Source organism: Sminthopsis crassicaudata, chromosome 1 (genome assembly GCF_048593235.1).
Source record: "Sminthopsis crassicaudata isolate SCR6 chromosome 1, ASM4859323v1, whole genome shotgun sequence".
NCBI classification, from domain to species: Eukaryota; Metazoa; Chordata; class Mammalia; order Dasyuromorphia; family Dasyuridae; genus Sminthopsis; species Sminthopsis crassicaudata.
In genome coordinates, this window is record NC_133617.1 from 315,682,912 (window position 1) to 315,697,329 (window position 14,418).

Below are 14,418 nucleotides of genomic sequence, written 5' to 3' on the forward strand. Positions count from 1 at the left end.
CACACAGGAAGATCTTTCCTTTGCACCAGGTATTCACTGAGGTTTTATGATTTTAGCTTCCTCTATTTCCCAGGAACCAGAGAGTCAATATCTGTCACATCTCTTCACATGCTCACAAGCCCTGCTCCTTCTAAATGCCAAGTGAGCTAAACTCAGTACTGCACTTCTGTTCCAAACAACTGTGAGACAATCAACTTGGAAACTATTGCCCCAGGACCCAGGAACAGAAAGCCTGAATTGTGCACCCAGGAGCCAGACATGAGAATGATTAAGTCATGGTCCAGCCCACTTGTGTATTTTAACATATATACAGTACTGCCAGGTCCCAACATGTACAGTACTGCCAGGTCCCAACATGTTAAGCCCATCCTTTTAGGAGGATGGACTTGCTCTTGCAAGTTAATTGAAATTAATTGAGCTATGTATGTAATGAATCTCCTGTTTCTAGAGTTCAGGTTGGGTAGAGGCCAGTTCCTGTTCAGTTGGCAATCTACATCCTTCTTAGAACGATACGTTAAAAAAAAAAAAATTAAAAAAAAATAGGCAAATTTAGAAGTACTCAAAGGTTAGCCAGTGCTTGAAGACTTAAAATACCTGATTTCTGAGTGGCAGAGGGAAGATGTTAACAGTGAGATATAGATTAACTTTGTCAAACCACACAAATACTAACAGGTAGCAGCTCCAGCTATATCTCCTTAAAAGACTGAAGGGTATTCCTGAGGCTTTAGAGGTTTGTCAGTTATCTATTGTCCATTTAGGGGGGATCTGAAATCCCCATTTTGGTTCCACACAATCATCAGTGATGAGCACCCCTAATACTCTCTAACCAGTGGTCCTCAAACTTTTTGAATAGGGGGCCAGTTCACTGTCCCTCAGACTGTGGGAGGCCAGTCTATAGTAAAAACAAAACCTCACACTCTGTCTCTGCCCCTCAGCCCATTTGCCATAACTTGGGGGCACATAAACGTCCTCAGTGGTCGCATCTGGCCCGCTGTAGTTTGAGCACCCCTTCACCCATTAACAATGCTTCCCTTACAAATGGATATTTACTGAAATAAGATAGAATAAAAGTAAAGAAATTCCCATATGTAATGTCAAAAAACTATAATTATTAAAAAAAAAAAAAAAAAGTAAGGAAATTCCCACCCTCTATCATTTTAGTTCCTGGAGAAAGTGATCTTAGACTTTACAAACAGACAAACAAACACAAACCCTATGAGACAATTGCCTCACCAAGTTTTTTTCCAAGTATAGTACAAAAGCTAGATTGATCATTCTATGTACTATAACAAAAAGGTCATGCTGTGTTCCTTACTTGAATCTTCTACAGCCAAACTGTGGCTCTTCTGACATCTTGGAGATTGTAAGTTAATTCTTTCTATCTCTAAGGGCAAAACAAAAAGAAAAAGACACTCCCTTTGTTTTTAAGAATATGTATTGGCCGTGGTAGAGTGGCTTTGGACCTTTTTTCCAGTCCAGAGATTTAAAGCATGTCTTCCCTTGAATACCATCAGGAAAAAGAGATAATGATCTACCCTTTTTTGCTCATTTAGTATTTACTTTCAGTTACAGATCAGAAGTCAATTAAAAGCTCTTTCCTTACCATAGAATAAGTGGTCCGAAAAGAATCAGAAAATATAATTTGTGAATCTGGGAATAAGGGCTTTTTTTTTTACCTCTGCCCCACTGCATAGATTAGGAATGCAAAGAATTTTCAAAAATGTAAAGTTCTCAGTCCCACCTAATAGCTTACCTCATTCCCTACATTTCATTCCACCTTCTACACAACAAAAACTCTTCCCCACTGTCTATACTTCTACACAGCAAAAACTCTGCCCCACTGTCTATACTGGCAAAAAGGATCACAACTGTACAGTTACCTTTGAAGTATTTTTGTTGACATTAAGTTAAAAATTGATACAGAAAAAGACTGCATATAAAGTAGTTATTCTTTTCATTAATAAGGAGCAATTCACTCTAATTTTAGCCCATGGAAATATAATGAAGTGAAAATATATTTAAGAAAAATAAAGCTCCTTTTAGCCATGCAATAGAATCAGGAGCGGAAGACATTAAATAGCAAAGAAAATTATATTTAAAATAGCTGCAGGTACTTCAATTTAAAAAAATGCAAAGTTCAGTAGCCTTTAATTTTCTTTATAGTTTTAGCCTTAAGAAGTGTCAGGATACTCTCTGATAATCCTAAACTAGCTATATTCTTTTGAAAAGTAAAATTACCTCTGTTAGATTCACTTACAGCTATATGACCCTTGACACATTTCTTTGCTCTGAACTCCAGAATTCTCTGCCATCCCCTGCCAACTCAAAGCAGACAAGATAGGTTGAAACTAGCCTTAAGGTCTCCTCTAGAACAGATCAGTCCATTAAAAGTGCTGTTCCTGCTTCTGTTTCTCACTCCCTTCTAGGTACCTTGTGAAAACTACCTTGTGAAATTCTGGATGAAGTGCTCTAGTACCATCCTTCCCTCTTTAATTGATCATCCTATAATCACCCTGACTTGGTTCTATACAGGTATTCCAATATTTTGTACTGTGTGTTGTCCTGAATTGTGATTCTTTTTCTTAAATAAAACTCTTTTCCTCCAATATTTTAACAGTATTTATTTCAGAATGATACCTCAAAAGAAATTTATGCAATGGTGAATCTTCAAGGGAAAGTGGTTTTGTTTGTTTGTTTTTGTTTTTTGTCTATACAATCAGCATCTATAAAAAATCATGTCACTCAAGCCTTACTAAGACTGCTATTTATTAGCTTTGTGACACTGGCAGGTTCACTAGACTTTTTTTGTCTTGGTCATTCAAATAAAATGAAGATGTTTGATTAGATGTTTTCCAATTTTATTTTCAGATGCAACATTCTAGATTACCTAAATTTGCTAAAAAAGGTAAAATTATCTCAAAGGTTTGCAAAATGTTAGCAAGAACAGAACACATGTATTCATATTTTTTATTTATTTAAAAAATACACTGATGCTATCTACTCATGGCTTACAAATTGGCTAATTATTATAGAAAGTTCATTGGATTTGATATCCAGGAAACTTTGTAGCTATGTAATAGATACACACACATGCATGCATGTATATACATATACATATGTATGCATACACGTATACACATGTGCATATATTATTTGTGTGTGGTGTATTATATAATTTCATATATATTTGTGTGTGTATAAGTATATACATATATATATGTGTGTGTGTGTATATATATATATATATATATATATATATATATATATATAAATTTATTTCTTTTTTTCCTTCTATTTCTCTTGACTTTACAGCCTCAAGTTCTGGCTGTGTTTGATTTGTTGGTATATAATCAAACAAACAGCACATTATATAAATCCCCAAATAAAAATCAAATGCTTAATTCAAAGAACTGCCACCTGCATAACTAGGAACAGAGTCTGCATAATAAAATTCCCTACTGGCATTCATATATCAAGGAAACTCAATGAGAGCTTCATCTCAGAATTAATGACAAAACCATCACGCTATTAGCTCTAATATCAACTGCAGCCCTTAAGCAAAGCAATCCACTTAGCCAGCCATTACTTGAATATTATTTTTTAATCAAAATAATACCCTTAGCAAACACTAATACTAACATCAGTTGGAAGGGAACCAGAACAAGAGATTTTTTTAAAGTTGAATTTATTATCTATAGGACTTTGAAAATGACAGGAAATTTCCCCAGCCAAGCAAAATTTGCAAGAAACTAGTTCCTGGGGTGTTAATATTTCAGGGCCAACTGAAATCAGTTCCATGAAATGACTTCTATTAGTCCTTCCCGTTTTTCTTTTGTTTTCTGATTGTCACTCAAGAAGATGTTGCTTGATTGTCCAGGTATGTCATTGTTGCCTGCTGGTTCAAGATAAAAGATTAAAAATAAGTCATTTATCAGAGCAGACTTCAAATGTGGATAGCAAAAATTGTCTGAATTCATCGATTGAGAACTAAATTTGAAGATGATTCCCTTTCTTACTTTGTCTTCAAGACTCAAATTATTTCTTTGGGAAGAAAAACTACTGTGTATCTTTGGACATCAAAATAAGAATAATTAAAGATAGTAAGTATGGATAGTACACTAAAAAGTCAGTATAATTGATTGACTGCTTAGTCTTATTTTATCCACATTGGTTATACTTAAATAAAGCCCAAGCTGCAGGATTACTGCATTGACCCTTTCCAATTCTGACCCAATTTCTCACATGGTCTTATTTAACTTACTGACTTTGATTTGACTTGAGATCATTGGTCCAGATCTAACTTTAAACTTGTTTGACTCCTTTACAAGTTCCTCTACAGATTTGATTTTTGTGTCTATACTTTTCCATATCCTTCTCTGGAATTTTGATTTCTTTGCTTTTTGAACCCAAATTTGGACCTTGATTAATTAAATTCAATAAAGTACCTACCATGCCAGAGAAATCAACCAGAGTCACTTCCTCAGTTGTATTGAGCCAATACTCATGATGATGGTAAAAGACACCTTTTCTTAGGGAATCCAACATTTCACTTTTTGTTCATTCCCCCTTAGCACAATTGCTCTTCCATACCTATGTTCTTTTTCAAACTCTGGGAGTGCTTCATTATTCCTGAAAAAACAAAAACAAAAACAAAAACAAACAACAACAACAACAACAACAACCACAAAAACTCAGCAATGGAAATTATGGCAGAATCTATCCATAGTATTCATAGCTTTCCCCAGTCATTTTATTCATATGTAATTTAAAGAGCAACATTGTCAGTAGAGCTAATTATGACTCAAGTTGTTCCCAAGAAGCTGCTACCAATGATTTTGATGAATTATTAAGGACTCTACTACTACACCTCCATATATTTGGAACCATTAGAAATGTTGACAACCCCTTTGATATTAATAATATAGGCATATAAATATTAATTCTATTTCTATCTGTCATAAATAAAACAAATAGAAAAAATGGAAGTAAAAAAGAAATAAAGCTGTTTCTCTAAGTTATTCTACATATTATTTAAAAAATTAAAAATGTACATGGCGCCATAGCTTTCCCCATAGAATTAACTTATCATTTGTTGTGTTTTTTCTATGAAAAACAGCATGATGTAGTGTGTGGCATCAAATTCAGATAGAAATGGGGGCTATTAAACTATACATAAGCATCCCTTCAAGCTTCATACTGACTTATTAACTGCTTATCAACTATACATATGTTTATATTCTCTATTATATTTTCATTTATTTTATTAAATATTTCCAAATTATATTTTAATATGATTCAAGAGGCACTTGAATATGTCACAGGCCTAAGTTGCATGTTTGATATCTCTAATGTAGTAGATGGAGGTCTTAGAGTCAAGAAGATCATGTTTTGCCTTAGATACATAAGAGTTATGTGAAGCTAGATAAGATATTTAACCTTTCAAAGACCTCAATGATCCCCTGTGACTATATATACACAGGCATCAATTTGTATCAGTAGAAAAAGTTTCCAAGTAAGGACTTCTATACAAAGAATTAGTAGATTTGGATTCCCAATTCCTCCTCCTATTCCCACCCCATTCCCAAATACCATAGAAATAACACTTCTCTCAATAAGTGCTCACAAAAATATATTGTTTCTAAATCTTTAAGAGTCAATTGGAACACAGTGAAAATAACAGATTGGAAAATTTTAAATGTCTTCATTTCTATAAGGAACTCATTTATATAGAATGTTGAGAAAGATGACTTGAGAGAAAATGAAGATACTAATTTGCTTCCTAGATTAAAGAGTATAAGATCAAACAGAAGGAAGTAAGTCCATGAAAACAATTTTATTTATGAAGCTTTTCTAACATTTATCTTGAAGAAAGGATGAAAGGACTTCTTGAGGAAATATTTTATTTGGTATGAACCTAGTTGTGAAAGACTGTGCTTTCAAAGATAAAGATAAAGCATCTCATTTGTTATTGATGGCTAGAGATGATTGTGAATTTTCTAAATTATAAAACCCAATAGATAATTACAAAAGTCTTTCTTTCATTCTTTGTTACATTGCTAATAAATTGTATAGTCAGTAATTTAGATATTTATTTAAAACTAAAACATTAGATTTTCCATATCTAGAAAATTAACTTATTTCTTAGGGAAAAAGACTTCTCAAGTTTTATTAAATAAATAGTACTATATGAATCTCATTCATCTAACAGTTTTCATTATTCTGCAGACTCTATTCTTAGGTGATTAATTAAGACAGGTTGATATTTTTGTAGTTAATGAGATTGTAATTGCCCTAAAACTGAGAATTATTAGATTAGATATAGGAATGAGTTAAATAGGCTAAGGGCTGACAACCAATGAGAATGGTCAATCACTTTTTATTTATGTTTGAGAAATTATTATATTAATCACCTGGAATTCTGGGCACCTAGTGGCCCAGTGAATAGTGTTCTAGTCCTGGAGATAGGAAGACTCATCATTCTGACTTCAAATTTACTTACTATCTGTGTGGTTCTAGGCAAATCACTTAATCTTGTTTATCTCAGTTTCCTCAAGCATAAAATGATTTGAAAAAGGAAATGATAGACTATTCTCATATCTTTGCCAAGAAAACACTAAAGGGGGTCATGAAATGCTAGAAATCATTAAAAACAGCAAACTCAAATTCTACTAAAGATGTTAAAAAAGTAGGGAAAGATATGAGCAGCATGAAAGGGGGAAATTTTTATAAAAGTGAAGTGTGATAGAGGATAAAACCCTGGCTTGGAATTTTAAAAAATCTGAGTTCATATTCTTTGTGTCATTCAGGAAAGTCATTTAACCTTTCTTGGACTTATAAAGAAAGATGGTTGGACTTTTTGACCTATAAGATCATTTTTATTTCTAAACTATGAACTTTTGAGTGGTTGGAATAAAAAATGGGGATAAAATATTTACTGTTCAATAATCCATAAGGTGTTAATACTCTCTAATAATTATAAATGAATGAGAAAGGGGAGATTTACCTTCTTGTTTAGTATAAAAAAATAAATGGGATGTCCTAATACCTTAAAAAGACAATAAAAGTCAGAAAAAGACAAGTTGGTGGTCTGAAGAATTCCATATGTCTGAAAAATAACTAAAAGAGACAACTATATTATAAATCATGAAAAGATCCTGAATGAACAAATAGTAAGAAGTTTTAAGCAAAAATAAATAAATAAATAAATAAAGTAAGATAGAAATGAGTTTAAGAAAAGAGTACTTCTGTCCTTTGAGATTTCTGAAAAGGGTGAATTGAGTTGAGGTGATAGATTAATAGAAACAACTAAACTTCTAACATTCCTCTTCAAACAACTTTAAAGTAATAACTCAAATCAAATACTGAAGCAACTTAGCCAACCAAAGAACAGGATGAGATATTGTTTTCTGCCTAAGAACATTTGGAAGATGACAGGAAAGGTTAAAAAAAACACTGGGGTGAAAATCTGTCCAGATTGCACACAGTTGGCTCAAAAACATTTCCAGGAGTAGCCTCTGAAATTCTCAGCCAAGAGATGGTAATAGACAATTGGCCAGAAAGATCTTAGTTAGGTCTCATTGCTTGTAGTGGATGAAACTGGCTATGACTGACAACTCTATTGCCTATAAAGATTTTTGGATCACATTCCATAGTAAAGAGGAGCACTTATGACTGGTCATAAGGGAGCAAGGGCTCTGTTGGCAGTTCAAGGTAAAGAGTAGTGCTAGCAAGATGGCTACCAAAGAGTAGGAATCCTGGTTATAATTCCAGGGCCAAAAGTGTGCTAATGCTTGTTGCTGCAAGGAAGCAGGGAAGCCCTTGTTATGTGAAGATACAAGAATATAGAATAGGTGAACAATGACCATACCTTTCTTTCTTTTTTTTTTTTTTTTTTTTTTTTCTGAATCACAATACCTTGGCAGCAGCAAAACTTATAGAGCTCCATAACTAAGCAGAAAAGAATAGTATGAAAGTCTAAAACTTGTGACAGTACTCCCCACTTCCAGGTGAGCATAGTTTAAAGAAAAAAGTTCAAAGAAAAAAAAAAAGCAGGTTAGAAAAAATGTGCAAACGACCAACAACAACAAAGAACTTGACTATAAAATGCTACTACAGTGGCTAGGAAGACCAAAACACAAACTCAGAAGACAATAATTTGAGAATGGTTATAATCAAAGTCTTAAAGAAAAATGTTAATTAGAAACAAGCTCAATAAAAATTCCTGGAAAAGTTAAAAGACTAAATGGTAGAGGAAAAATTTGATTAAGTACATGAGCATAATACAAGAAAATTAGGAAGAGAAAATTAACAGTTTCATAAAAGAGGCAAAAATGTTTGCTGAAGAAAAGAGTTCTTTTAAAAGCAGAATTTGCCAAATCAAAAAAGAGGTACAAAAGCTTACTAAAAAAAAAAAAATTCTTAAAATTAGAATTTGACAAGAGGTAGCTAATGACTACATGGAATATCAGCAAACAATAAACCAAAACAAAAATAAATTAAAAAATAAAATAAAATATGAACTACTTTATTGGAAAAACAACTGTCCTAGAAAACATATTAATGAGACATAACTTAAGAATTATTGGAACTATCAATCAGATTGTCAGAATCAATTTTAAAAATCAATGATAAAAAATCAATTATAAATCAAAAATAAAAAAGAGCCTTATGACATATTTCAAGCAATTATGAAGGAAAACTGTCCTGACATTCAAGAACCAGTGGCTAAAATAGAAATTAAAAATTCACTGATCACTTCATGAAAGACAGAAAAATTATATCCAAATTTCAGACAAATTAAAGAGAAAATATTGGAAGCATCTAGATTCTTTCTAGTGTGGAACCACAGTCAGGATCACAAAAGTTTTAGTAGTTTCCATTTTAAATGAGCTAAATTCGTGGACTATCATATTTTAGAAGGAACTAGAATAATAGAGAATAAGCTTTTAGGGGGAAATGACTATTTAGTGAAATAGAGGACTTCCAAGCATTCTTGATGAAAAGACCAAAACTGAATATTCAAACTGAATTCAAACACAAGACTTAAGAGAAGTAGAAAAAGGTTAAGTAGGAAATAATAACCATAAAGGATTCAATCATGTTAAACTATTTAAATTCCAAAAAATTTTTATCATTATTAGGGCAATTACAAGAAGTTACATAGAAGGCATAGGTGTGATTTTATCTTCTTGGAATTATCTCAAAAAAAAAAAAAAAAGATGAGAAAGAGTTGCACTGGGAAAAAAGTGGAGAGATAGAAGAGGGGAATCCTCTCACAAGAAAGAAGTATGCAAGGAAGAACTTTTACAGTAGAGAGGACAGGGCAGGGAGCAGCCAATGTCTGAACCTCATTTTCATTGGAATTGGTTCATAGAGGGAAGAATATATATGCATACTGAATTGGGTATTTTAATAACTCTCACTCAACAAGGAAGATAAAGGGGAAGGGGATGAGTTTAGGAAGGAGGTGAAAATTAAAGGGAGGACAAATCAAAGGAGACAGTGGTAAGGAACAAAGTTGTTTTTTGAGGAGGCACAGGATCAAAAGATAGAGAAAAGATTGGTGAACGTGTGAAAGAAACCAGAAATTTAGGTAGGGGATCTAGGTAGGTAAAATCTTTGGTGATGAAAAAGAAAACCTTTCCTTTGGTTATGTTGTTAATATAGAGCCTTTTCCTAAGCTTTTATTATTCTCAAGTTTTGTTAAAACGGCCTATACCTCATCTTCTCAGTTAAGCATCTTGTTCCATATTTCTTTGAAAGAATTATTGAGAGTTTTACCTTTTCCCCTTCTTCTATCTTATATCACTTAGATACATTCTACTCTTATCTCTTACTTTACCTGCCTTTTACCTTGAGGATCAATTATAAAATCCTCTGTTTGTATTTTAAATGCCTTTGAAATATGTCTGCTTTTAGATTTTTAGATCTTATATCTTCCTTGTGGCATTTTACTCTTATCCAGCAACACTGGCTTTCTTGTTGTTTCTTACAAGGACTCAACATCTCCTGATGTCAATTATTTTTGCTGGTTGTCCTCTGTGATTTGATGTCTCTCCTTCATATCTACCTCCTGGATTCCTCATTTTCCCTTGACTCTTAGATAAAGATCAAGATTCTGGAAGATGCCTTTCTTAGTCCTTTTAATCATGGTGTCATCCCTCTGAATTTATTTCCAATTTATCCTTTATATGTCTATTGGTAAACAATTATTTTCATGTTTTATCCCCATGTTATATTGTAACTTCCTTGAGGGCAGGATCTTTTAAAATCTATGTTATGTATTTATTTATTTGTTTATTTATTACCTTTAACATATAACACATTTCGTGGTACACTGAAAATACTCAATTGGCTAATTGACTGATAGCCAAATGGAAAAATAGTACTACATATGCTAGAAGCCAAGAAGATAAGTACAATCAAGGTGACAATTAGTCCCTTGAAGGAACAAAGCATATAAAGCTGAAGAGGTTAAACCTGTTGATTTCTCTCCCATGTTCCTGAGTCTTGCAGAACAAATTCTACATTTTCCTGTAGCAGATTTAAGAAAGATGGTGTACCTCAGAGCCTGGCCTAATGAAATTTACATCAGCTGAGACAGAAACTGATGAGCCAAATTTAAGGAGTTTCTTCAGTAGTTGTTTATTCAGTTTGAAAGGAATGGGATCTAAGAAAGAGTAAAGCCTATCTCCTTATATAGTAGAGATTCAATGTAATTACAATTAGCTATTAATATCATTAGAGTTTCTGGATAATACTTGATTATTTTCCAAGATATGTTCTCTGTCTTCCCTTCATCTTCTCTCCCACCTCTCTCTTTTCCTCTTCTTCTCATTTGCTTTCCCTCTCTCTGTCTTGGTTTTTGGCTCTTGTTCTTTTTCTGTTTGCCTGTTTCTCAGCCTTTGTTTCTGTCTTTCTTTCTGTCTCTCCATTTTTAGATGTAAATGCATAATGAATTGAGCCTGAATTGTACTATTTGTATGTTATTGGTATCAATGTTTGGCTATGACTGATGACATATCACAGCCTATAAAGAATTAAAAATAAACATCACTCAGAGTTCCATGAAAAAGACTCATTATCAAGTATATTCATATTACAAGAAATGAATAAAAAAGAATTATGAAGAGCTGATGTGAGAGAATCTCACATCAAAGATATGTATTTTTAAAAAAGGTCTAATTATATGATAAGTGAAAGCACTAATCAATTGATTACTATTTTGTTCACTTGGAATACTAAATATTTGTAGTAGTAAACATAAGGAAGAACCAAGAAAGATAATCAGATGTAGAATTGTGATATACTCCAATGAGGGAGTACCTGCAGCAGTAAAAATATAGATGCATTTGAGTATTTGAAGTATTCATTTGTTACATATTATACTTTCCCAATAGAAGGCATGCTCTATAGATAACAAGTCATAAGATTTGGCTAGACTACAGCATATTAAGTAAGGAATGATGGACTTTAAGATTGGAAAAATTTGGATCCAAATGGTGTTTAATGTTTCTTAAATGTTTGATTAAAGAATTTGGACATTCAGGTTTTTTCCTCTTTTTTTTTTTTTTTCCCCTGAGGGAATTGGGGCTAAGTGACTTGCCCAGGGTCACACAGCTAGGAATGTTAAGTGTCTGAGGCCAGATTTGAACTCAGGTCCTCCTGAGGGGCTAGGGCTCAATCCACTGTGCCATCTAGCTGCCCCATGCCACTAGATTCTTTTGGACAATTGTGTCATATGGTCAATTCATTGTAAGTTGTTTTTTTTGTTTGTTTGTTTTTTTAAACAGGAACTATATATACATCAGAAACTGAATATTATAAAATGTGAAGGCACCTGAACATCAAAAAACATGAAGTTCTGAATGCCTCTAGTCACGCAAAAAAGATAGTATTTTCTTTCTTTCTTTTCTTTTTTTTCTTTTTGCTGAGGCAATTGGGGTTAAGTGACTTGCCCAGGGTCACACAGCTAGAAGTGTTAAGTATCTGAGGCCAGATTTTCACATTCAGTGTTTTAGGAGTGGAATTGTGAAATTGCTGAAAAATGCTGCATAAAAAAGGTAATGCAATGAATAGAGCACTAGTCCTGAAATTAGGAGGACCTGAGTTCAAATCCAGTTTCAGATCCTGCATTATAAATAATAAAGAACTAGATCACTTTCCTTTCTCCTCAGTAGCCAAATTTGGTTCATAAATTGTAATTGCTTTCACCTTAGTATTTTTGTAAATATTATTGTTAGTACAGCATATAATGATCATATTTAGGAAAAAATTTGTGTTGCTTCCTGTCTTTAAGTATAAGATGAAATTCAGTCTGTTAGTTCCATTCTTTGTCACTTCAAGAAATGCATGTCACCTATATATTTAGCCAAATTTTCTTCTTTACTCTTCAAGATTTATGTCAGGGATCTCATATTTACAGTACCAATAGCAAAACTGAAGTTTATTGATGGTTAAAAAATGCAACTTTATGCTCTTTACCATAACCCCAACCAGAACTATTGTAGAATTAAGAAGGGTCATACAGGACCAAGGGCAATACTTTGTTTTTAATTTGTTTAATGGCCAAAGGATCCTGAAAATTATATTTAGCATACATTTGACTTTCCATATAGTGAGAGATAGATGACAGAAGGAATACTATTTTGGGATATAAACTCATTTATTAAATCTTATGAAGAAGAAATATAAATAATTGTTAGCAGTATTATCTCACAAATTATGGAGAAATAATGGATCATAAAATTAGTTTGGGAAAAAAAAAGTTTGGCAAGGTATCCAACTAAGTAAAATCATCCCTACATTATTCAGGGTTGAAAATGAAAGAGATAGTAATGGAAGAATAGGAAAACTTACATACACACATACATACTCATACATACATATATACACATCCACATGTATACATACATAGAATATATTTACACACATATATGTACATGTAAATTGTATATGCATATGTGTGTCATATGTGTATGCTTCTCCATAAAAGACTGTAGAATTACATTTAGGAATCTATATCAAATTCCCAGATGTTCATCAAAATAAGGTATAAAAAGAAAAGCAGTAAGATTGGTCAAAGTGATTAGGAATGGGAGTTGTACTAAAAAACAAAGCAATTTTGTACTGGTAAGTGATCAAAATGCAAAACGTCAAAGACTTGGAAAAATCTTTAGAACTTCTTAGTAGCCAGAAAGAAAAAAAAATCAAATGAAAGTATACTTATGGCTTTTTCTTTATTTCCTGCCCAGCTGTTTTGCTTTTTCTTCTCAATTTGTTTACTAGATCAGCATTTTTGTCTTACCCCATATTTAGAGTTTCCTCAAAGTTCACCAATCTCATATTTAGGGTTTCCTCAAAGTTCACTGACCTCACTAGACTTTCTGGATCATTTCATAAATTCTTATAGCCCTTTTTGGAGCATTCTTTGTATTACATCCCTTCTATAATGCTTAAAATGCTTTTTAATATATCCTGTATTGTTTTCTCTATAAATATATGTGTATATGAATAGTAGGAAGAATATTAATTCAACAATTCACCTTTAGTTTAAGAAAAAAAAATAAATTTCAGCCTTACCTTAAAATAACTTAGTAAAACAAAATTAATCTAAAAGTTAGAATTAAATTCATCTGGGTTAGCAGATCAGACATCTCTGTGGTGATATATGTGGGCAATTTTTCAATACTTCAGGCACTCTCTTCAGAGGAAGAGTGGAATAAATAAATATGACTCAAAATAGGTACAGGCTGAATGTGCAATCATATCCCCAGCTGTAAAAGTGAACTGGTGCATACTAGAAACTGCCAGGGAACAGAATGTGTCTGGTTACATTCTCATTCCTGTAATTGAATCAAATTCACTGCTTCTCATAAACAGCTTTGAGACACCAGGTTGTGGTGGGTGAAACAAATAATTTATTTGTTATGGTTCTCACAGATGTTAGTTTGCTGGTCTGAATGTTCTTCCTGGTTTTCCCCCCTCCCTTTAGGAAGTCTGAGAATTGTGACTTCACAAGAACAATGGGGAACTAATAGAGCTGTCCATTTTAGCTTAAAATAACCACATTTTAACTTGAAATAGCTAGGTGATAAATATTTTAATCTGAATTGTCTCAATAATTGAACTGACTTTATATCTTCATTTTGAATATGTTGATAAAGTCTGAGAATAAACTAAAGACTTTCTTGGTCTTTTTAGATTAGGGTATAATCATTAATATTGGGATGGCAAAAGTATAACATAATTTAAAAACATAAGTTAATAGGGGAGTAAGAAAATATAGTTAAGTTTTCCTCAACATAGAAATTCCAATTTCTAATGATCACATTGTTGTAGAGAGGAAATATGGTGTTATTTAACTCTCTTTTACATTGACTGAGGCAGTGGCTTATTGAGTATGCTTCAAATATGCTA

At 32.7% G+C, this 14,418-nt stretch overlaps 1 long non-coding RNA gene across 1 annotated transcript in view; it reads right to left on the reverse strand.

The window, feature by feature from the left end:
- Positions 1–3,668: 3,668 nt before the first annotated feature.
- LOC141554137 (uncharacterized) overlaps positions 3,669–14,418 on the reverse strand; it is a 121,131-nt gene continuing 110,381 nt past the window's right edge. The window contains exons 4-5 of the long non-coding RNA XR_012485783.1: positions 4,450–4,629; positions 3,669–3,895 (exon numbers count right to left, since the gene is read on the reverse strand). This is a non-coding gene — a long non-coding RNA (uncharacterized LOC141554137). The remainder of the gene's footprint in view (positions 3,896–4,449; positions 4,630–14,418) is intronic.